At 43.0% G+C, this 22,106-nt stretch overlaps 1 protein-coding gene across 15 annotated transcripts in view; it reads left to right on the top strand.

Moving 5' to 3' along the window:
- The window catches only part of PITPNM2 (phosphatidylinositol transfer protein membrane associated 2), a 280,414-nt gene that overhangs the window by 73,647 nt on the left and 184,661 nt on the right, over window positions 1-22,106 (top strand). The gene's annotated exons all lie outside the window — the stretch shown is intronic.

Here is a 22,106-nt window from a genome sequence, read left to right as displayed (position 1 = left end):
GACATGTCTGAGGCCAGATTTGAACCCAGGACCTCTCATCTCTAGGCTTGGCTCTCCATCCACTGAGCCACCCAGCTGCCCCCTTAGTAGATTCTTTTTTTTTTTAAAACCCTTATCTTCCTTCTTGGAGTCAAAACTGTGTATTGCTTCCAAGGCAGAAGAGCAGTAAGGGCTAGGCAATGGGGGTCAAGTGACTTGCCCAGGGTCACACAGCTGGGAACTGTCTGAGGTCAGATTTGAACCTTGGACCTGGCTCTCCATCCACTGAGCCACCCAGCTGCCCCCTTAGTAGATTCTTAATGAAAGTCTGTTGCATTGACCAGCCTGGATCCCAGTACTACAGTTCTCTCTTCCCTTGAAAAGGATCTGGGATTTTCTGAGCTTTACTTTTCCTCATGTAAACACCTTTACCTTTTCAAGAAAGACAAAGGCATCTTTAGGACTGGCCTATCTTTCATCAGCCTGGGGTATTGCCCAATTGCAAACAAAAGGTAATTTGATCTTTTGTTTGATGCCACCTTGGCAGGGTGGATCCTTTCCTGCCTCTAGTTTGGTGGTGGCCAAAGGATGGAAGGACTGGCAGGGGAGGCCACATAGAGGATGCTAGGATGATAGATCTAGCCCTGGAAGAGACCACAGAGGTTATCTAGTCTAGCCCTCTCCGTTTAAAAAAAGAGAAAAAAAGAGAAAAAATAAGGCTAAGAGAAGGGGAGGACCTTGCCCAAGCTGGTCTAGGCTGTGTCAGAACCAGGACTGGAACCTAGGTTGGCTGAGGAGAAGACTCTGACCCACTAGAGGAAGTCACCCTAGGCTAGAAGTGAAGACATCCTTCTTCAAATTTCACAGACATTTATTAGTCACCTGCTGCATACGGTATTCTTGTTGGGAGTTGCAGAGGAAGGTTAGATGAGCCTGGATTCTTCATGGAGCTTCTAGTCTGGTAGGAAGATAAAGCACCAATATAAATACACTATAAAATATTAAGTGCTTACGTGACGTCTGAAGAAGTTTGGTATCACTGTGGATAGAGAGTCCTGAAGTCAAGAAGACCTGAGTTCAAATCCAGCCTCAGATACTTGTACTTGTGTTATCTTGGACAAGTCACTCAACCTTTATCTATTTTAGTTTTTTCATTTGTAAACTAGGGATCATAATTGTACCACTTCATAGGGTTATTGTAAGACTGAATGAGAGAGTTTCTGTAAAGATCTTAGCATAGTGCATGCAGTAGTTACTAAATAAATGCTTATTCCAGAGCATCTGGGTATCCCAGTGGATAGAGAATCAGGTCTAGAGATGACAGGACCTGGATTCAAATCTGACCTCAAACAATGTATGACCCTGGGTATGTCACTTAACCCCCATTGCCTAGTCCTTATCACTCTTTTATCTTAGACCTGATACTAAAACAGAAGGTAAGGGTTTTTTTTTTAAGTGCCATATAAATATCTTTGCTCATATTTTAAGTTTTTATTCGAGTTGATCTTTGAAAAATGAGAAGGAATTCAACCAATGAAAAAGACTAATGGAAGCATTCCAAATCCAGGAAATAGTGTGAGCGAAACTATGGAGGTGGGAGGATCTTAAAGGAGAATGGAATAGTCCAGTTTGATTGGAGCATAAGAACACAGAGTTGAATAGTTGAACAAATTCATTTGATGGCGTATGTTGTAAGCGAGGTACATGGGAGTCCACTCCTTGTACTGATCCTGCGTGTCTTTGCAGGTTTAAAGGAAAAATGTTTTGCTTTTATTTTCTTACTGTGTCATTTCATGAAATGTCTTTGCTTTGAGCTAATTGTGTCCTCTGGCTGACCACTTAAAGGTAACCACAGCTTGGTCTGCCATTACTCAAATAATGGGAATCCGCTCAGATTTCAATTCTTTGTCAACACAAAAAGATCTCCTGTCAATATTTTTGTATATCTAGAGCTCCTTTTCCTTTGATCTCTTCCTGATATGGACCTAGTACTGGTATTTCTGGGTCCAAGGCTAGACATGATATTATGGCCCTTTGGTCTTAGTTCCAAATTGTTCTTCATAATGGTTAGATCAGCTCTCAATTCCACTAACAATGTATCAGTATATCTATATTTTCTCATATCCCCTCCAGCATTGGCCACCTTCTTTTTCTGACAAGTTAACCAATTTGGTAGGTGTGAGGTGGCATTTCAGAGTTGTTTTAATTTGTATTTCACTAATTATTTATGATTTAGGTCATTTTTAAAATATGACTATAGATAGCTTGACCTTTACTTGCGAAGACTGTCTGTTCATATGCTTTGACCATTCAGTATGTGTAGTTTCTTTTTTGTCATTAAGCTTTTTTTTTTCAATTACATGTAGTGATGTTGTGATTTAGACATGTTGTGATTTAGATTCTTTTCCTCCCTCCTCCCCTCCCCAAGGTGGTAAATAGACTGATATGAGTTATACTAGGGCTGTTTTGACTAGTTAGCAATTGATAAACAATTAAGAGATTGCTGGGTGATGTCCCCAATAGTTTATTTCCTTAAATCTTGTCCTAATTTTATCACCAGCCTAGCTCTGAAACTGGCTGTGTGACCTTAGACAAGTCATTTTCTTCCCCAGAATCTCCCAGGGGCCAGCACTCCCCATCTCACAGGGTTGTTAGGAGGAAAGTACTTTGTAAAATGTAAAGAAATGTGAGAAAAACCAAAACAATGTTTTTAAAGAAATAAAATAAATGTGAGTTATATATCCTAGTGTTTAGAGCTGGAGCAGACCTCAGAGATGGCCCCTCTTTGTATAAATGAGGAAACTGAGGTCAAAAGGGAATAAAACGTACCCAGTGATACCCAGTTGTTCGGTGACAAGGACGGGACTCAAACTCGTGCCCTCTGCATCCAAAGCCAAGTTTCTGTTCAGCATCTCCTCCTGTTTCTCTGTGGTCTCTCTTTTCCAACGTAGTTATTTTAATCCTAGTTAAGGTTGTGATGTTGAGTTTTAATAAAGGTTGCTATTCTGGTAAAAGATAATTGAGTGGAGAAACAGGCTCAGCTCCCTCTCTCCCTCACCCGCCTTAATTAACAGCCCCTGTGGGAAGTCTGGCTATTACTCCTGAAAAGCTCCAGGATGACCGCTGACCTGGTGGTGGTGCCTCCTAATTGCAGGCAAAACTGTCTGCAGAGCCATGAAGAGGCTTCGGAGGATGCCGGACCCTGGGAACCCACCCCTCTGAAATCGAGGTCAACGGCTCGTGCCCGCTTGGGCTTTCAAGTATCCCCCAAGACTCCAGCCTGGGCTGGGAATCGTGGGGGACAGAAACAATGAAGGAGGAAGGCTGGTTTGTCCGAGATCATGGGAGCCTTTGGCTGTTGGCTCCAGCATCTCTCTGCAGTACGGGGAGCTTTTCAAATGCCCTTCAGAAAGCATTTTAAGGCATCTATTATGTGCCTGGCACAGGGATAGACTCCAGGGATTCAAAGGAACAGAGATGGGAACATGAGCTGTAATTTCAGCCCTTTGGCTAGAAAGAATCAAGGCAAAACAAAATAACCCCCAAAACTATAGTCCCTGTCCTCAGGGAGCTTATATTCTACTGGAAGAAGATTCAATCTTTATTTGAGGAGGGTGGAGGCAGGGGGGGTGCCTGGGGGGCTCAGTGGATTGAGAATCAGGACCAGAGATGGGAGGTTCTGGGTTCAAATCTGGCCTCAGGCATACTTCCTAGCTGTGTGACCCTGGGCAAGTCACTTAACCCCCATTGCCTAACCCTTACCACTTTCCTACCCTGGAACCAATACATAGTATTGATTCCAAGACAGAAAGTAATGATTTAAAAAACAAAAACAAATAGGAGATATAGTCAGAAGAACCTGGGTTCAGATAATTCCTAGCAGTGTGACTCTGACTAAGTCACTTAACTTTAGAAGAAGAGAATACAACCTTTATTTTTATTTATTTATTTTTAAAGCCCTTACCTTCTGTCTTGGAGTCAATACTGTATATTGGCTCCAAGGCAGAAGAGTGGTAAGGGCTAGGCAATGGGGGTCAAGTGACTTGCCCAGGGTCACACAGCTGGGAAGTGTCTGAGGCCAGATTTGAACCTAGGACCTCCCGTCTCTAGGCCTGGCTCTCTATTCACTAAGCTACCTAGCTGCCTCCTACAACCTTTATTTGAGGAGGAGGAAGACAACATTAACAAGTAGGGGATGGAGTCAGAAGGACCTGGGTTAAGATTTGGCCTCAGATACTTCCTAGCAGCGTGACCCTGGGTAAGTCACTTAACCCCCATTGCCTAGCTCTTCTGCCTTGGAACCAATACACAGTATTGATTCTAAGATGGAAGATAAAGATAAAAACAAAAACCCAAGTTAAGTGTTAGATGGGAAGTGGGGTAAACCTTGCATTATCTCTTATAATTTTAGTTTTCCATCTTTAAGCAAAAACATTTAAGATTTACTTCAGGGGCAGCTAGGTGGATAGAGAGTCAGGGCTGGAGACGGGAGGTTTAAATTTGGCTTTAGATACTTCCTCACTGTGTGACCCTGGATAAGTCACTTAACCCCCATTGCTTAACTCTTATTGTTCTTCTGCTTTGGGACCAATATTGAAATCTAAGACAGAAGATAAGCATTAAAAAAAAAGATAGAAGGTAAGAAGATTTTAAAAAGCAGTAACAGCAGGGGGTGGGGTTAGGGGGTCAGGAAGGCTTCCTGTAGGAGGCAGCCCCTCCACTGTGCTATCCCAAAGAGAGATGCCATCCGAGCTGCTTGACCTGAACTCTCCATTTCAGAAGAAAAAAACAAATGCGTCTGGTCCCAGGGAGGCTGTCCCTGTCCTCCTCCCCATCTCCATCCACCAAGAGCTGAGACGAGAGCCCAGGGTTGTGGCAAAATCCTTTTTTTGTTTTTTAAACTATGGCAGTTTGACAGTCTCCTCTAATCAATATTAAATTTCAGTAATTTACATCCCCATGGACAGACGGAGGCAGGTTTACTTCCCTCTAAAGCCTTCCTTGTGTCTTGGCTTATTAACTCTTAATTATGTTTAAGATGCTGAAAGTAACCCGTGGATTTGTCTTGGACTCCCCAGAACGTTTATTGGGGGGCCAGACTGAGAAGCAGCAGGGTGCAGTATGTAGAGGGGCAGCCTTGAAGGCAGGAAGACCAGGATTTAAGTACTGAGTGTTGACATATTTGTTTCAGGGGTGTAGCAGAGCCCCTCCAATAGGGGAGGCCGTTGTTCAATCGTCAGCGTGAACATTTATGCCCCAGAAATTGGCAAGCTACCAATCAAGACTAGTTTTACTATTAGTCTACACTTAAGGTGGGGAAAAATGTTAATACTGGAAACTACACTAAACTTAAAAGTGTGTAGTGGTAGCAGTGCTTACCACCTCCCTTCCACCTCGACCAAGCTGGTTGTTAAACATTTAACCATCAGAACCCTGACTAGCCCAATGACCCTGAGTAAGTCATTTAAGTTCTTGTTCTTCCCAGTCCTTGAGTTAATTCCAGTCACACTTTCCCCCATTTTGTCCTAGAACAGCCATTTCTTTAAACCCAAGCCCAGGGAGCAGGCAGGTGACTCTGAAGGTTGAGAGGCAGACCTAGAATCAGGAGGAACTGGGTTCAAATCTGGTCTCTGACACTTTCTAGCTGTGTGACCCTGGACACATCATTGAACCCCCATTGCCTAGCCCTTATAGCTCTTCTGTCTCAGAACTGACGCTTAGAACTAATTCTTTTATTTTCTTTTTAAACCCTTACCTTCCATATTAGAATTAATACTGTGTATTGGTTCTAAAGCAGAAGAATGGGGGTTAAGTGACTTGCCCAGGGTCACACATCTAGGAAGTGTCTGGGACTAGATTTGAACTCAGGATCTCTTGTCTCTGCGCCTGGCTCTCAGTCCACTGAGCCACCCAGCTGTCCCCTTAGTATTGATTCTAAGACAGAAGGTAGGGATTTAAAATACAAAACGAAATTGAAGCCCTAAGCCTTTACATTTAATCTCATTAAATTCATTTTGTTTAATCCTGACCCATTTCAGAGTGCCAGGATCCTTTAGAACCCTAACTGCATTACCAGATGTTAGCGATGGATCCCTCCCAGCACTGTGGCATCATCTAGTTTGACAAGCATGCCTTCCATGCCATTGTTAAAAGTCGAAAGGGGGAAATAAAATAGTGCTTAGTAAATTGTAGGTGCCCCCTACAGAATTCCTCTTTGTATCTCCCAGAGAGCCTTGCTTAGCACTGTAATAGAATTTCCAGATCAATTTGCTTCCCATCTCTGAGACGGGGGAGGGAAGGGAGAGAAGGAGACAATTTGGATTTTATAATTTCAGAAAACGCGTGTTGGAAATTGTTATTATGTGTAATTGGGAAAATAAAATATCTTTGAAGAAAAAAATCGAATAATAGAATTTAATGCTGGAAGGAACTTTGGAAATCATCCACTCTAATTCTTTCATTTGACAGATGAAGAAACTGAGGCCCAATGGGATTTAAAGTGATTGTTTTTTGCCTTTATTTCACATTCATTCTTAGAGACGTTCCCAAGAATTTCAGCCTGATTGTATCATAAAGAAAAGTAGCTAAGCAAAAACAACCGATACACTTGTATCTGAGTCCTACAACATATGAATGAATGAAAAAGACATTTATTAATGCCTACTAAGGACTAGGCAATAGGAATACAAATACTTCGGAAGGGAGACCGTGCCTTGCTGCAAGGACCTTATGTGTGTGAATACAAAATCTGGAGAGAAATGGTGGCCCAGGAAGGGTGTTTTGGTCTGGGGAGTCCCAGGGAGCCACAAGTGGCGACTTCCAGCCTTTCTAGAATCCATGAGAGGATTGAAGGTGCCCAGAGAAGGAAGTGGAGTTTGGGGCTCCAAGAGAGAGATCCACAGTGGAAAAATGGTTCCATGGCCAAGGCAAGTAGATACAAAGCCTTGTCTTGAGGCAGCGATCGAATGGGTTTACACTCATAATCAGGGCGGCGACTTAGGTAGAGTTCCCAAGATGACAAATCTGGTCTCAGATACTTTCTAGCTGGGTGACCCATTTGCCTAATCCTTTGGTCTTAGAGTTGCCAGTAGGGCAAAAATTAATTTAAATAAAATGAATTTAAATAAAATAAATAAAATTAAAATTTTTTAAAGAATATAAAAAATTTTAAGAGTTCCCAAGATGAGTGGAATAGTTCTCAGGGAGAGGAGAAGGTGATGCTATGGTCCATAGTGGTCCGGAATGCCACAGTCTGCCCAATGGCTCCAAGCCCAGAGCTCCCGTCCGCCATCACTGTCTCCTCTGCTGCTTTGAAGCTTGCCACCCCAGACGTAAACCGTAAGCCGGGCTTTGTACTGGGGCCCACGCCCTGACCCTCGTCAAGTTTATTTTCCAGAGATGGATCTGATGTGAGTGGAGGCTCTCATCCTGACTCACCCCCCCTCCCTGCACCCCCACCCTCAGGCCTGTGTGGGGGAGGAATAACTAACCCAAGACAGCCTTCAGGCCCACTGTGGGAAAAAAAAAGGGCGAGATTTATGTTCTTAATAACACCATGCTCCGGTCACAGTTGTCTCCGGAGCTGGAAATGAAGGCCTCTTTTGCATTTTTCCCTCCTAGCCTGGAGGGAGTCATTTCTTTGGAAGCCTGGGAGATCCGCCATGTTTCACCTGCCCCATCCATCCAAGCTGTCGCAAATTGCAGACCCAACAAGGTTGCTTGGGGTGTAGCAAATTGGATGGGTGTCTGCTGCCATGGGCTTCTTAATGGACCGCCATTGAGCTCAGAAATGAAGGGTCTTGGGAGGGGGTGAGAATTGGGGGAGCTGCTCTTTGTGGGGTGAGGCAGGAGCCTATTGCTACACGCCCAAGGCCTGGCATTCGACCTGGCAGGAGTGCCGGTAATATTAGTAATAACGATAATGGGGATAAGCGACGCGGGATGAAAAGATATTAAGAGAGGAGATCAAAAGCACATGGGAGGTGGAGGGGGAGCAAAGCATCCTGAGGATGCTTTTAGTGAGCTCCCAGAGGAGCTGACACCCTGATTCCATCCCCAAAGTTTGGTGCCAGGCACTGTGCTTGGCACTGAAAATGTCAATGCCAATTCCTGCCTTTGGACGTAGAGTCTAATGGCAGGGTGTACCCCACAGAGGAGAATGATGGCCAAAGAAGGGAAATTGGGTCTGGGGAGTTCCTGGAGGGGTGAAGGGAACCTTAAGCTACCAAACCCTGGAAAACATTGAATAGAAAAAGAAGAATAGCTAGTGTTTTTTTTTTTTTTTAATAAACTTCTTGTGTTGCAAAAAATTTTCTGTCTCATTCGATCCTCAGAACTAACCCTGGGATGTTAATACTATTGATTCCCCCCCCCCTTTTTTTAGCACCCTTTTCTTCTGTCTTAGTATCAGTTCTAAGACAGAAGAGTAGCAAGGGCTAGGTAATCAGGGTTCAGTGACTTGCCCAGGGTCACACAGCAGAGTGTGCCATTTCTTCCTCCAGTTCATTTGACAGATGAGGAAACAGAGGCAAGCAGGGTTAAGAGACTTGCCCAGGGTCATACAGCAGAATTTGCCATTTCTTCCTCCAGTTCATTTGACAGATGAGGAAACAGAGCCAAGCAGGGTTAAGAGACTTGCTCAGGGTCACACAGCAGTGTTTGCCATTTCCTTCTCCAGCTCATTTGACAGATGAGGAAACAGAGGCAACCAGGGTTAAGAGACTTGCTCAGGGTCACACAGCAGAGTTTGACAGTTCCTTCTCCAGCTCATTTGACAGATGAGGAAACAGAGGCAAGCAGGGTTAAGAGACTTGCCCAGGGTCATACAGCAGAATTTGCCATTTCCTTCTCCAGCTCATTTGACAGATGAGGAAACAGAGGCAACCAGGGTTAAGAGACTTGCTCAGGGTCACACAGCAGTGTTTGCCAGTTCCTTCTCCAGCTCATTTGACAGATGAGGAAACAGAGCCAAGCAGGGTTAAGAGACTTGCTCAGGGTCACACAGCAGTGTTTGCCATTTCCTTCTCCAGCTCATTTGACAGATGAGGAAACAGAGGCAACCAGGGTTAAGAGACTTGCTCAGGGTCACACAGCAGAGTTTGCCAGTTCCTTCTCCAGCTCATTTGATAGATGAGGAAACAGGCAAACAGGATTAAGAGACTTGCCCAGTCACACAGCTAGGAAGTGTTCAAGACAAAATTTGAACTCAAGAAGTCTTTCTGACTCCAGGCTTCGTGCTCTGTCCACTGCACCACCCACCTGCCTTTCCTTCCTCTGGGTTGTGTGGCTGTTTACAACAGTGGAGTATGTCAGATGTGACGTGAACTTTTCCTCTTTCCCTTAATTCTGCTCAAATCTGTAGCCTAGGGACAGAGCTAAGAAACACACGGAATAGGACCCCTGGGAGAGACTTTGGAGCATTGAATGTTAGAACAAGGAGGGACCTTGGGCTTAAAATGTCAGAACAGCGTCCTTGCTGGAAGATAGCTCAGAATCGAGAGCATCCGAACTAAGGAGGGATTTTAGAATCGTGAACGTCAGGGCTGGGAGGTCAGGATTGGAAATGACCTGAGGGCGGGATCTCTGGACTCGGAGGGGCCCCAGAACAGAGGTCTTGGCGACTATTTGGGGGCCAATTTTCTTACTTTCTAGGGGAGCAAACACAGGGAAAGGGGACTTGTCAAAAGCCATATAAAGTTTAAACATTTTTTTAAAGCGTTGTAGAGAGAATCGAGACTTCGATCCCCTAATTTGAAATCTAGCCCTGCTTTTGGGATTCTAGCCACCTCCTGAAATTTCTTCCAGACCCTCCTTTCGGAGAGGAAGAAGGCATTTCCTTGCTCTTCCCTTTCCTTCCTATTTTGACTAATGCCCAGACCTCCTCTTCTGGTGGGTCTCTGAAGGTCCTGGACCAGATGTAGATCACTCATCTTATCCGAAGAGGGCTTCAGCCAACTTTTCCTTCATTTTCCTGTGGATGAAGGTCCCAGAATCCCAGGATCTGCTCAACATGGGGCAGAACTTTGGTGGCCTCCTTGTCCCCAGTGCGTGACCAAGACGCACCTGCCCTGTGACCACCGGCAACGGCCTACCCTGACCGCACAGCATTCCCTCCTGAGGCAGCTTATTCTTCCCTGGAGAAGCCGAAGCCTGACTGTGCCTTCCCTATCCAGCCCCTAGTTCTGTCCTTTAGGGCTGAGCAGAACAAGGCCCATCCCTGGTTTTATTACTGCCTTTTCTTGGACTCTCCACTTGGCCTTTAGCACTGGCACTGGTGCCAGGCACCTTTATGTTATATATATATATATATATATATAATTATTATCAGTCATTTTTTTCAGTCTTATCCAATTCTTTGTGACTCCATTTGTAGTTTTCTTGGCAGAGATACTGGAGTGGTTGGCCATTTCCCATTCTAGTTGATTTGACAGATGAGGAAACTGAGGCACACAGGGTAAAGTGAAGTCACACAGCTAGGAAGTATGTGACTTCATGAGGTCATTGGAGATATTTTGGAGGGAAAAGATACTGGAGTGGTTTGCCATTTCCTTCTCCAGCTCATTTGACAGATGAGGAAACTGAGACAGAGTGAACTGACTTGCCCAAGGCCACACAGCTAGGAAACATATAATTTTTCATGATCTCACTTGAGATTTTTTTGGAAAAAAATACTGAAGTGGTTTGCCATTTCCTTCTCCAGTTCATTTGACAGATGAGGAAACTGAGGCAGAGTGAAGTGACTTGCCCAGGGCCATATAGCTAGGAAGTATATGACTCTTTGTGACCCCATTTGGGATTTTCTTGGCAGAAATATTGGAGTTGTTTGCCATTTCCTTCTCCAGCTCATTTGACAGATGAGGAAACTGAGGCAGAGTGAACTGACTTGCCCAAGGCCACACAGCTAGGAAACATAATTCTTCATGATCTCACTTGAGATTTTTTTGGAAAAAATACTGAAGTGGTTTGCCATTTCCTTCTCCAGTTCATTTGACAGATGAGGAAACTGAGGCAGAGTGAAGTGACTTGCCCAGGGCCATATAGCTAGGAAGTATATGACTCTTTGTGACCCCATTTGGGATTTTCTTGGCAGAAATATTGGAGTTGTTTGCCATTTCCTTCTCCAGCTCATTTGACAGATGAGGAAACTGAGGCAGAGTGAACTGACTTGCCCAAGGCCACACAGCTAGGAAACATAATTCTTCATGATCTCACTTGAGATTTTTTTGGAAAAAATACTGAAGTGGTTTCCCATTTCCTTCTCCAGCTCATTTGACAGGTGAGGAAACTGAGGCAAACAGGGTGAAGTGACTTATCCAGGGCCACACAGCTAGTTTGCCATTTCCTTCTCCAGCTCATTTGACAGATGAGGAAACTGAGGCAAACAGAATGAAGTGACTTGCTCAAGATTATACAACTGCTAAGTGTCTGAGGCCAGATTTGAGCCCCTGAAGGTGAGTCTTCCTGACTCTAGCCTGAGTGCTCTGTGCATTAAGGAGTCCCAGCTCAGCTGTCTGTAAATGCTTAATAAATACTTGTTGATTGATTGATTGGCTGTCCACATGACAGGCCTGTGGACATTTGAAGACAGCCTGCTGGCAGCCCAGTCCAGGCCCCGTTGTCTAGGGACGAGGAGGTTGGGTGTGGAGTCCAGAAGGCCTGGCCTCTCCATCCTTCCTCCTGTCAAATGAGAGGATTGGCCTAGATGGCCTCTGAGGTTCCTGCCATGAATATTCTCCTCTTTCCTGACCTTTGTGCAGCCTTTGGCCCTGTCGAACACTCCCTCCTTTTATTTTTATTTTTTAAACCTTTGCCTTCTATCCTGGGAAGCGTTGGGCATTGAGGGTTCAGTGACTAGCCCAGCTAAGTGTTTGAGGCCAGATTTGAATCCAGGGCCTCTCATCTCCAGGCCTGACTCCCTATCCACTGAGATACCTGGTGGCTTCTCCCTCTCCAGCTTTGTAGTATTCTTCCTAAAAAAACAACAACATGAAATCTAGAACTGGACACCGTGTTCCAGATGGGGCCCAATAAGGGCTGAATCTAGAACGAGGGATCTTAAACCTCTTTTGTGTCCTGGAGGCCTTGGGGAATGTCTGGGGAAGCCTGTGAACCCATTCTTGGAGTTTTATTTTTAAATGCTTAAAATAAACTATATAGGATTAAAAAGGAAACAGATTTTTAAAATTATTAATTTTGGAAACTGATTTTATTGAAATGAAGTTATCATAATATGTATCCGGGGTAGCTAACTAGCATAGCCTTGGAATCAGGAGGTCCTGGGTTCAAATGTGGTCTCAGACATTTCCTAGCTGGGTGACTCTGGGCAAGTCACTTGACCCCCATTACCTAGCCCTTACCACTCTTCTACCTGGTACCAATACACAGTAGTGATTCTAAGATAGAAGGTGAGGATTATTAAAAAAAAAATTTTTTTTAATCCTTACTTCCCATCTTAGGATCAATACTAAGTATTGGTTCTAAGGCAGAAGAGCAATAAGGGCTAGGCAATGGGGATGTAGTGACTTGCCTAGGGTCACCCAGTTAGGAAGTGTCTGAGGCTAGATTTGAACCCAGGACTTCCCATCTTTGGCCCAGCTTCTATCCACTGAGCTACCCAGCTACTCCCTTGTTATTTTATTTAAAACATTTTTACCTTCCATGTTAGAATCAATATTGGGTTATTAGTTCCAAGGCAGAATGGCAAGGACTAGGCAATGGGGAATAAGTGACTTGCCCAGGGTCACCCAGTTAGGAAGTGTCTGAGGCCAGATTTGGACACAGGACCTCCCATCTCTATCTAGGTCTGGCTCTCTATCCCCTGAGTCACCCAGCTGCACCTATTGCTAATGGTTTTAAGATTTTCTGTGGTACAAGGGGGCAGCTTGGTGGATTGAGCATCAGGCCTAGAGACAGGAGGTCCTGGGTTCAAATTTGGCCTCAGACACTTCTCAGCTGTGTGACCCTGGGCAAGTTACTTAACCCTCATTGCCTAGCCCTTACCAGTCTTCTGCCTTGGAACCAATACACGTATTGATTCCAAGATGGAAGGTAAGGGTTTAAAAGAAAAAAAAAAGATGTTCCCTGGTACAGACAGCACAGGACACCTTGTCTTCAGGGCCCACCAAAGTTGTCTCCATCCTTTCAGATGAAGTCATGTTAGTAATGCACTTATTAGGAAAGTGTCTGGCACATGGCACTTGATAAATGCTTATTCCCTTCCTTTTTTTCCTTTTCAATTTAATTCAGCAAACATTCATCAAATATCTTCTCGGTATAAGCCTAAGGTTGTCTGAGAATTGAAATTAAAAATCACTCAAGGGCAATGGAGAATGAATGAATGAAAGAAAAGCACTAAATACCTACTCTGTACAAACCTAAAGTCATCTGAGAATTGAAATTAAAAGTCACTCAAAGGCAGTGGAGAATGAATGAATGAATGAAAAGCACTAAGTACCTACTCTGTACAATCCCAAAGTTATCTGAGAATTGAAATTAAAAGTCACTCAAAGGCAGTGGAGAATGAATGAATGAATGAAAAGCACTAAATACCTACTCTGTACAAACCTAAAGTCATCTGAGAATTGAAATTAAAAGTCATTCAAAGGCAGTGGAGAATGAATGAATGAATGAATGAATGAATGAAAAGCATTAAGTACCTATTCTGTACTATCCTAAAATCATCTGAGAATTGAAATTAAAAAGTCACTGAAGGGAAATGAATGAATGAATGAATGAATGAATGAATGAATGAAAAGCATTATTAAAACCTACTCTGTACAACCCAAAGTCATCTGAGAATTGAATTAAAAATCACTCAAAGGCAATGGAGAATGAATGAATTAAAACCACTAAGTACTTACTCTGTACAGACCTAAAGACATCTGCGAATTGAAATTAAAAGTCACTCAAAGGCAATGGAGAATGAATGAATGAATGAATGAATGAATGAATGAATGAATGAAAAACATTAAGTGCCTATTCTGTACAAACCTAAAATCATCTGAGAATTGAAATTAAAAAGTCACCAAAGGGCAACGAATGAATGAATGAATTAAAAGCATTAAGTACCTACTCTGTACAACCCAAAGTCATCTGAGAATTGAATTAAAAGTCACTCAGAGGCAATGAAGGATGAATGAATGAATGAATGAATGAATGAATGAATGAATGAAAAGCATTAAGTACCTATCCTGTACAAACCTAAAATTATCTGAGAATTGAAATTAAAAAGACATCCAAGGGCAATGAATGAATGAATGAAAAGCATTAAGTGCCTACTCTGTACAAACCTAAAATCATCTGAGAATTGAAATTAAAAGTCACCCAAGGGCAATGGAGAATGAATGAATGAATGAATGAATGAATGAATGAATGAAAAGCATTAAGTACCTACTCTGTACAAACCTAAAATCATCTGAGAATTGAAATTAAAAGTCACCCAAGGGCAATGGAGAATGAATGAATGAATGAGTGAGTGAAAAGCATTAAGTACCTACTCTGTACAACCCAAAGTCATCTGAGAATTGAAATTAAAAAGACATCCAAGGGCAATGAATGAATAAATGAATGAATGAAAAGCATTAAGTACCTACTCTGTACAAACCTAAAATCATCTGAGAATTGAAATTAAAAGTCACCCACGGGCAATGGAGAATGAATGAATGAATGAATGAGTGAGTGAAAAGCATTAAGTACCTACTCTGTACAACCCAAAGTCATCTGAGAATTGAATTAAAAGTCACCCAAGGGCAGTGGAGAATGAATGAATGAGTGAGTGAAAAACCACTTGTTAATTCCCTGCTATGTGTGTATTGTCTCTAGGTGGAGGACAGGAGCACAAAGGTGAGAAATCTTTGCCCTCAAAGATGTACTTCCTAAAGGTGGGAAGCAGGGTGTCCAGGGAGCCCTCTCCGTGGCAGTCATGGCCAGAGAAAGGGAGGGTTGATAAGCGAGCCTGTCTTCAGGCTGGTGGTGCCTTACACTTCCCTACAGTAACATGAGTTCCTTCTTGTTTCCCCCTTCCTCGATTCTTCCTCCTAATTACTATCCTCCCCTCCATTTCCCTTATATGTGTCTGATGCTCATTTCTGGGGATAGGTGTAATTTCCCCAGATATCACAATAAGCTCTTTGAGGGTGAAGGACCACCGCATTTTGTCTTTAAACCTGTGCTCCACCACGCACCTCCACTTTGTACTTAACAGCAAGGTGGTTCAGTGGGCCTGAGTTCAAATCTAGCTTCAGATACATCTTAGCCACATGACCCTGGGCAAGGGTGCCTCAGTTTCCCCAAGTGTAAAATCTGTGTCGAACCACAATCCTACTTGGCTGTGCATCCGACCTTCTTTGGTGTCGCCAGCTGGAAGAGGCTCCTTCCTCCTCTGAGGGCCCATTTTGATGGAGTTTGTTCCCATCTCATCTCTCCTATGGAGTTCTTAGGCCCGGGAGGCCACATCTGAATGACTCGCCTCGCCCACAGGACCCAAACTTGGGGCCTTGCCTCCAGGAGGCCCTCCACAGATGTTTGTTGAATGGATGACTACAGTGGCACCAAGAGGATTGTAGAAACAAACCCTCTGCCCATCTGTTCCTTCTGCCACAACTCTGATTCATTCGGGAAAAAACGTTCGGACGGCCGTGTTAGCGAGTTAATGGGAAGTCGGTGCGCCTGTCCCTGGCTTCGGGGGGCCCTCCGGCTCCACTCAGCCCTCGGGAGGGACCCTGCCTGGATCAGAGCCACCAGCGGCCGTGGGGCCTTGAGGACTGTCCGAGGACAGCTCTCCTCTCTAGGAAGGGGCAGCCGGGGAGCCCAGGGGAGCCAAGAAGAATTTAACCCCCTGAGAAGAGAAGTGAATGGCTCAAACTTTCCCATATCGCTTGCCAGTTTCAATCAATCAGCATTTATTAATCTCCTACTATTACAGGCTAAGCAGGGGAATGGAAGGATCAAGGGAGAGTTGGTTTTTTTTTTCAGGGTGGGGAGAGACACCTTGAAGAGGCATGTTTATAGCCAATAAAGAATGAGACAGACAATGAATTTGAAAATGAATGGGGGGCGGTGTAGTTGGGGGGGGATCAGTGAATGAAGAGTCAGGCCAAGAGATGGGAGGTTCTGGGTTCAAATGTGACCTCAGACACTTCCCAGCTGGGTGACCCTGGGCAAGTCACTTCATTCCCATTGTCTAACTCTTCCCACTCTTCTGTCTTGGAACCAATACATTCTAAGGTGGAAGGGAAGAGTTTAAAAAAACGTGTCTGAGACAGAATTGGAATAGTTTTTCCAGTGCCCTGTCTAATGAGGTAGTTCTATGGCCCAGTGGACTTCAGAAGTCTGGACTTGGAGAGTCAGAAAGACTTGAGTTCAGATCTAGCCTCAGACATTTAAGTAGCTGTGTGACCCCAGATAACTCAAAGCTCAGTTTTCCCAACTATAAAATAGGAATAATAATGGTGTCTACTTCTTAAGAACCTCATGAAGATCAGATGCGAGCATATTTGTAGAGTTCCTGGTGCTATATGAATGCTTATTTATTTATTTTATTTTTATTTTATTTAAACCCTTACCTTCCATTTTGGAATCAATACTATGCATTGGTTCCAAGGCAGAAGAATGGTAAGGACTAGGGTTAAGTGGTGGGTTAAGTGACTTGCCCAGGATCACACAGCTGGGAAGTGTCTGAGGTCAGATTTGAACCCAGGACCTCCCATCTCTGGGCCTGGCTCTCCATCCACTGAGCCACCCAGCTGCCCCCTGCTTATTTATTTTGTTAACTATGACTCAACACTTCCTCTTTCCTTAGAATAGCTGATTACCCAAACTAAATGCTTTGATGATCCCTGATAAAATTTTTTCTACTTCCTTATTTCTCTTGGTTTCATTAATATCTGACCTGTCCTTGATATTAGGTTAAATAAGGCATTTCAGAGGGTTCATTCACTCTTTGGGAGCACTGTCCTGAGCTTATTTAGAGGGGAGCTACCCACTTGTCTGTCCATCCATCCATCCATCTGTCCGTCTGACTCAGTGGGGATGGCGAGAGTAACTGACTTTTATTTAAACTTTGATATTGACCAAGTCATTTTTAATTTATTTTTCTTCAAAGATGTTTTATTTTTCCCAATTACATGTAATAATTTTCAAAATTCAAAATAATATTCAAATACATTAAATTCAAAATGATAAGATCCAGTTATCTCCCTCCCTTCCCACTTGCCTCTCTGACATGGTAAGCAATTTGATCTGGGCTATACGTGGATTATTATTTAAAATATACTTCCATAGTGGTCATTGTTGTAAGAGAATAATCATATAAAACCAAACTCCCCCCCCAATAACAAAGTATGGTGAAAAGTCGCCCACTTTGGTCTGCATTCCGACTCTTAGTGGTTCTTTCTCTGGAGGTGGAGAGCATCCTTTATCATGAACCCTTCAGCATTATCCTGCATCCTTGAGCTGCTGAGAGGAGCTACCTCTTGATCATCGTACAACATGGCTGTTCCTGGGTACCATGTTTTCCTGGTTCTGCTCATTTCACTCTGCATCCCTTCATGGAGGTCTTTCTAGCTCTTCCTGAAATCTTCCTGCTCATCCTTCCTAATAACCCGGGTGATGTTTCTACGTCTCCTCGAGCCTTATGACAGCCCTCGGAGGCAGATGCTATAGACACAATGATCTCCACCTCCCTGATGGAGGGACTGGGGCTTAGTGGGGTCAAGGGATCCTCCTAGAGGCCCACGGCTAGGAAGTATCCAAGGGGGTGCTTCTTAGATCAGGACAGTCCCCTCTTTCCCCCATCAGGTTCATTTATCTTCATTCCTTTCCTTGTGGTGCTCTTTCTGGCCTTCCATCCGCTGGGTAGTCATTTCCTGTTTCTTAGCCTCCATTGTGACTTCTGTAAAATGGGTGATGAGAGCATCTTCCCTCAGCGTGGTTGTTGGGAGGAAGACACTTTGTATACCTTGAATATTGCAGAAATATATTTGGTTATAATACATTATATTATTCCTGACTTAGAGTCAAGAAATTCTATGATCAGATCCTACCTAGTCACTTACCAGCTCTGTCACCTTGGACAAGTTTGAGCCTCAGCCTCCTCATCTGTAAAATGGGGGTGATGGAAGCCCTATGCTGAGGGACTCATTGTGAGGATCAGCTGAGATACGATTTGCAAAGTGGTGTTTTATATAAATGCGAGCTATTAATAGTAATGTTCAGTCGTTTCCAGGTTCAGTTTGTGATCCATTTGGGGTTTTCTTGGCAGAAATACTTGAGTGGTTTGCCATTTCCTTCTCCAGCTCACTTGACAGATGAGGAAACTGAGGCAAACAGGGTAAAGTGACTTGTCCATGGTCACATAGCTAGTTTGCCATTTCCTTCCCCAGCTCAACTGACAAATTAGGAAACTGAGGCACACAGAGTTAAGTGATTTGTCCAGGGTCACACAACTAGTTTGCCATTTCCTTCTCCAGCTCATTTGACAGATGAGGAAACTGAGGCACAAAGGGTTAAGTGACTTGTCCAGGGTTACATAGCTAGTTTGCCATTTCCTTCCCCAGCTCATTTGACAGTTGAGGAAACTGAGGCACAAAGGGTTAAGTGACTTGTCCAGGGTTACATAGCTAGTTTGCCATTTCCTTCCCCAGCTCATTTGACAGTTGAGGAAACTGAGGCACAAAGGGTTAAGTGTCTTGTCCAGGATCACATAGCTAGTTTGCCATTTCCTTCTTCAGCTCATTTGACAGATGAGGCAACTGAGGCAGACATGGCTAAGTGACTTTCCATGGGGCACACAGCTAGAAAGTGTCTGAGGCTAGATTTGAACTCAGGCCCTCTATCCAGGGTCTGGACTCAGGTCCAGCACTCTATCCATTGTGCCTCCTGGCTGTCCATTAAAGTAATACTGATATACTAATAATTTGTCATAATTATAGCCCCTGAATGGGATTTTCCATATACTTATGTAGATCTCATCACTGTCTCCCATTAGAATATATACTCTTTGAGAACAGAGATTGTTGAAGTAAATTATCTATAAGGCCCTTTTTAACTTTAAATCTGGGCTCCTGTGAGGCTAAGTAGAACTTGGTCCAGAAATGGAAAATATAAAAATAAGATGTACATTTGGCATTTTGCACCTCCAGAAAACAGATAGAATTTTATTATTTGTGTTGAGGACGTATCGCGACAGATGCCTCCTCACTCATAGAATTGACTCTATTCTTCCAATCTCCAGCCTCACTCATGACCTTATTAAGAAAATCATGTCTCTCTGGGCCTCAGTTTTTCCATCTGCAAATGGGGATGTTGGACTACATATTCCCATGATCCCTTCATTTTGACAAGCATCTCTTAAGTTTATGTACTAGTCCTGGAAATACCACGATTACCTTCCCTACCCTCAAGATTACATTTTGCCAGGGGACAGAATCTGTGCAGAGTTAAGACAAGGTAATTGGAGGATGAAGGATGGACCAACAGAGGCTTTCTTGGATGAAGTGACACTTGAGCTGTGCTGAGCCTCGAAGCAAAGTGCTCATTCTAAAATGCAGAGAAGGGAAGTGGTGCATTCTGGATGTGGTGGGCAGCTCCTGTAAATGCACCAAGGTAGGTGATGGGAAGCCAAGTTCAGGGAACACTTAGTAGTCCCAGTTCGCCGGGCATCAAAATATGGGAAGGTAGACAATGTGCTCTAATGCCTAAGGTAGTACAGTTGGTAAAAGTTTTAGACACTAGCAGTGTGACCCTGGGCAAGTCAATTAACCACCTGAGGCCTTCATTTTTCACCGATAAAGTGAAAGAGGTATATATGGATATGATAGCCTCTTTAATGCCTTCCAGTTCTAAATCTATGGTCTAATTTAGAAACAGTATGATAACTTGACATTTACTGACAGACTTAGCCCTTTTATCCACCAGAGCTTTAAAAAAAATTATCTTTATTTTATTCCAAAAACAAATTTACACATAGGTTTTCCAAAGTTATATGATCTATGTTGTCTTCCCTTCCCCTCCCAGAGTTGATATGCAATTCTATTAGGTCATACATGTATCATCATGCAAGACCTATTTCCAAATATTATAATTTTTTTAAAAATTTAAATCCTTACCTTCTGTCTTGGAGCCAATACTTGGTATTGTCTCCAAGGCAAAAGAGTGGTAAGGGCTAGGCAATGGGGGGGTCAAGTGACTTGCCCAGGGTCACACAGCTGGGAAGTGTCTGAGGCCGGATTTGAACCCAGGACCTCTCTAGGCCTGACTCTCAATCCACTGAACTACCCAGCTGCCCCCTCCATATTATAATTTTTGTAAGAGAGTAATCTTATAAAACCAAACCCCCAAATAAACAAGTGATAACTCATGTGTTTTCTTCTGTGTTTCTACTCCAAACAGTTCTTTCTCTAGAGGTAGATAGGATTCTTTTTCATAAGTCCCTCAGAATTGTCCTTGCAAAGTCTATCACATTTCATTGTCCCACAGTATTGCAGTTCCTGGGTACCATGTTCTCCTGGTTCTGCTTATTTCACTCTGCATCTGTTCCTGGAGGTCTTTCCAGCTCTTTCTGAAATCATCCTGCTCATCATTTCTTATAGCACAATAGTATTCCAGCACCATCATGTACCATAATTTGTTCAGCCATTCCCTAACTGAGGGACACCCCCTCATTTTCCAATTCTTAACCACCACAAAAAGCACAGTAGAACTTTTTTTTTAATTTTTATTTAAACATTTCTTCTAACAGGCTATATTTAAGGAGGTTCATTTTCACAAAGTATAGCTCCTGGAGATGAGGGCAGTGAACATCTTCCAGTTCTCTTGGTCTTTAATGATACTGGACCTATGGCAGGTCATCTAGGAGGTGACTCACAGAAACCTATGAATCACTGAGTTAGAAAGTCCCTTAAAAGCCAGCTCCTGTCTCATATTTTCCTGAGGATTCCCACAGTATTCCTAACAAACGATCATCACATCCTTGGCTTAAAGACTTCTCACTTCTTCTCAAGGCTGATGACTCCACTTTGGGATAATTCTAATTCAATTATGGTTTTGAATGTTTTCCCTTATACTTTCATGCTTAGGAGCAGTAAAATGGTTCACAAGTAAAAGAAATGGGAAGGAGGCCAGAGGCATAGATATTCTACATCCTGGCTGGTGACCCTCTGCTTAAATGAGATTGGAACAGTCCAGTTGGTCAATTTGTGGAGGATGTGAAGGGCCAAGAAATGGGAAGATGTTTTGACTTGAGGTTCTAAAGGCAAGAATGACAGGCATTTGGGGGTTTGGGCATTTATCAGCTAAATCTTCCTATAGCTCTTTAGGTTCATTCATTCAGCAACAGATGGATAGATGGATGGATGGATAGATAGATAGATAGATAGATAGATAGATAGATAGATGTATAGATAGATGGATGGATAGATAGATAGATGGATAGATAGACAGATAGATGGATGTATAGCTAGATCAGTAAGCAGATGGATAGATAGATAGATAGATGGATGGATGGATAGATGGATAGATAGATGGATAGATAGATAGATAGATGATAGATAGATAGATAGATAAATAGATGGATGGGTGGATGGATAGATAGATAGATGTATAGAGAGATCAGTAAGCAGATAGGTAGATAGACAAACAGATAGATGGATATATAGATGGATGGATAGATAGACAGATAGATGGATGTATAGATAGATCAGTAAGCAGATGGATAGGTAGGTAGGTAGGTAGATAGATAGATAGATAGATAGATAGATAGATAGATAGATGGATAGATAGATAAATAGATGGATGGATGGATAGATAGATAGATAGATAGATAGATAAATAGATGGATGGATAGATATATAGATAGATGGATGGATGTATAGATAGATCAGTAAGCAGATGGATAGGTAGGTAGGTAGGTAGGTAGGTAGATAGATAGATAGATAGATAGATAGATAGATAGATAGATGGATGGATGGATGGATAGATAGATAAATAGATGGATGGATGGATAGATAGATAGATAGATAAATAGATGGATGGATAGATATATAGATAGATGGATGGATGTATAGATAGATCAGTAAGCAGATAGATAGATAGATAGATAGATAGATAGATAGATAGATAGATAAATAGAT

The sequence above is a fragment of the Monodelphis domestica genome, chromosome 3, assembly GCF_027887165.1.
Source record: "Monodelphis domestica isolate mMonDom1 chromosome 3, mMonDom1.pri, whole genome shotgun sequence".
NCBI classification, from domain to species: domain Eukaryota; kingdom Metazoa; phylum Chordata; class Mammalia; order Didelphimorphia; family Didelphidae; genus Monodelphis; species Monodelphis domestica.
The sequence above is the reverse complement of the archived record's forward strand: the minus strand, read 5'-3'. Positions and strand labels throughout refer to the sequence as shown.